The sequence below is a fragment of the Arachis hypogaea genome, chromosome 13 (genome assembly GCF_003086295.3).
Source record: "Arachis hypogaea cultivar Tifrunner chromosome 13, arahy.Tifrunner.gnm2.J5K5, whole genome shotgun sequence".
Classification (NCBI taxonomy): domain Eukaryota; kingdom Viridiplantae; phylum Streptophyta; class Magnoliopsida; order Fabales; family Fabaceae; genus Arachis; species Arachis hypogaea.
This window is the reverse complement of record NC_092048.1, coordinates 109,897,119-109,900,319: the sequence shown is the minus strand read 5'-3', so window position 1 is coordinate 109,900,319 and position 3,201 is coordinate 109,897,119.

Here is a 3,201-nt window from a genome sequence, read left to right as displayed (position 1 = left end):
GAATTTGAATCATCAAGTTTTATGGCACCGTTGCTGGGGATTGGTTTGAATTTGACAATGATTAAATTAATTGGAGAGCTAGATTAAACATTTTTTTTACCTTGTTATTTCCCTTTTAGCTCTTTATTTTTCTGTCCACTATGTTTTCTTTGTTTCTACTTTGATCATTTTAGCTGTTCATTGTTCATATTTCCATCCTTCTAACTATTTGATTAATTGCATCAACCAAGTTAACCACTAATCTTAACTAGAGTGATTCTTTCACTTGTCCTCTACTTGCTGTTTATTGAATGTATGACAGGTAGAAGGGGAGAAACTTCATCCTCTTTTGATAGTGAAATTGAGAGGACCTTCCTTAGATTAAGGAGGGAAGCAAGAGGCAAAGGCATAGTTGGAGAGGAACTAGTGGAGAAAGATCTGAGAACCACCATGGATGACGAAGTGCAAGACAATATTGGAGGAGATACTGGAAATCATGTTGGACAAGAGAGGAGAGTCTTAGGGTCCTAAATCAACCCAAATCCAGGAAACTGTGGTAGCAGCATCCTCAAACCAACAATCCATGCTAACAACTTTGAGTTGAAACCTCAACTCATCACACTTGTCCAGAATAATTGTTCATATGGAGAAGGAGCCCAGGAGGACCCAAACCAACATCTCACTACATTCTTGAGGATTTGTGACACTGTAAAGTCCAATGGCGTACACCCTGACACCTACAAGCTACTTTTGTTCCCTTTCTCACTCAGAGATAAGGCAGCAAAGTGGTTGGAAGCATTCCCCAAGGAAAGCTTAACCACATGGGATGATGTTGTAAATAAATTTCTAGCAAGGTTCTACCATCCACAGAGAGTCAACAGGCTGAGAGCTGAGGTGCAAACCTTCAGACAACAAGATGGTGAAACACTTTATGAGGCCTGGGAGAGGTTCAAAGATTTGACAAGGAAATGCCCACCCAATATGATCTATGAGTGGGTGCAACTACACATCTTCTATGAAGGGCTGTCATATGAGTCAAAGCAAGCAGTAGATTATTCTTCTGGAGGCTCACTCAACAAGAAGAAAACCATTGAAGAAGCCATAGATGTCATAGAGACTGTAGCCAAGAATGAGTACTTCTATGCTTCAGAAAGAACTCAAAAGAAAGGAGTGATGGAGCTCAACTCAATGGATGCCTTGCTGGCCCAAAACAAATTGATCACTGCACAACTAGCAGCCTTGACCAAAAAGATGGAGAGTAATCAAGTCTCAGCCATCCAAGCCCAAACTCCTCAACAAGAAGGAGATGCACCAGAGGTTGAAGGTGAATGGGAGCAAGCTAATTATGTGAACAATTCTAGGCCACTATATGATCCAAATTCCAAGACATACAACCCAGGTTGGAAGAACCACCCAAACTTTGGGTAGGGGAACCAACAAAGCCACAATCAAGATCATGCCAAGCTATACCAAGCCAATAAATACCACAATCACAACCCTAACCATCAATCAAACAATAACAGATCCTACCATAATGCACAAAATACATCATATCACTTCACTCAACAAATACACAACAACCACCATCAAGACATATCAGCCTCAACCATGCAACCATGTGAGATTAAAGCAACTTTGAGAGAGTAGAAGCTGCAATAGCACAACTGTAATCACAGCTGACAGGAGCTATTTACACTTTTTTGGAGAGACAAACACAAGCTGGCAAGAGGATAGATGCCAACCAAGAAGAGTACATATCAAATCTGAAGAATCAAGGCGCAGCTATTTCAAAATTGGAAGCACAAGTGGGGATTCTATCCAAGAAAATTCCTATGTCTACACATATCTTTCCCAGTGATACCATGGCTAACCCAAGAGGGGAATGCAAAGCCATCATACTCAGAAGCGGAAAAATTGTAGAAGAAGCAACCCCAAGCCAGAGCAACCAACAAAAAAGAGCTGCAGAAAAGCCTGAAAATAAGAATGAAGGGGAGACCCCTGCCCCATCCTCACCAAAGCCAGTCTTGAAGCCTTATGTGCCAAAGGCACCATATCCACAAAGGCTGAGGAAGGATGGGAAGGATGGCCAGTTCTCTAGATTCTTAGAGATCTTTAAGAAGCTCTAAATCAACATACCATTTGCTGAGGCATTGGAGCAAATGTCACTCTATGCCAAATTTCTGAAGGAGCTCATGACAAGAAAAAGAAACTGGGGAGAAAAAGAGACCATAGTGCTAACTGAGGAGTGTAGTGCCATAATACAAAGAAAGCTGCCCCAGAAAATGAAAGACCCAGGGAGTTTCCAAATCCCCTGCATCATAGGGGATATTAACATTGAGAAAGTCTTATGCGACTTAGGAGCTAGTATCAATCTCATGTCCCTAACCATGATGAAGAGGATGAAGATTGAGGAGGCCAAGACAACAAGAATGGCACTCCAATTGGCTAACAGAACCTTCAAGTTTCCACATGGGGTAGTGGAAGACTTGTTGGTGAAAGTGGGAGAATTTATTTTTCCAGCTGACTTTGTTGTGTTGGATATGGAAGAAGAGGCTAATACATCAATCATTCTAGGAAGGCCATTCCTAGCTACTGCTGGAGCCATCATTGATGTACAAAAAGGGGAAGTAGTCTTGAGGTTACATGAAGAGAAGATGGTCTTCAATATCTTGAAGGCAATAAGTTACCCCAAGGAATCCATAGGAGAATGCATGATGGTAGACACCATAGAACAGATAGTCCAAGGAGTTTTGGAAGAAGAACAATGTGAAAGAACTATTGAGTTAGAGCAGCAAGCATCAAGTGGAGAACTACCACAAGGAACCATGGAGAATTCAATCATGTTGAACCCTAGAAACAGCAAGGAAGTGGAGGCACCAAAACTAGAGCTGAAGACCCTACCACCAAGCTTGAAATATGCATATTTGTGTGACAACAATACTTACCCAGTGATCATCAATTTAAGCTTGAGTGAGGAGCAGGAAGAAGAGCTTATCCAAGGGCAGAAACAACACAAGGATGCCATAGGCTGGACACTTGCAGACTTAAAAGGAATCGGTCCTTTAATGTGCATGCACAAGATACTACTTGAGGAAGGTGCTAAGCCCTCAATACAGCAACAAAGAAGGCTGAATCCAACCATGAATGAAGTGGTCTAAAAAGAAGTATTAAAGTTGTGGCAAGCAGGGGTGATCTACCCTATCTCAGACAGCCCTTGGGTAA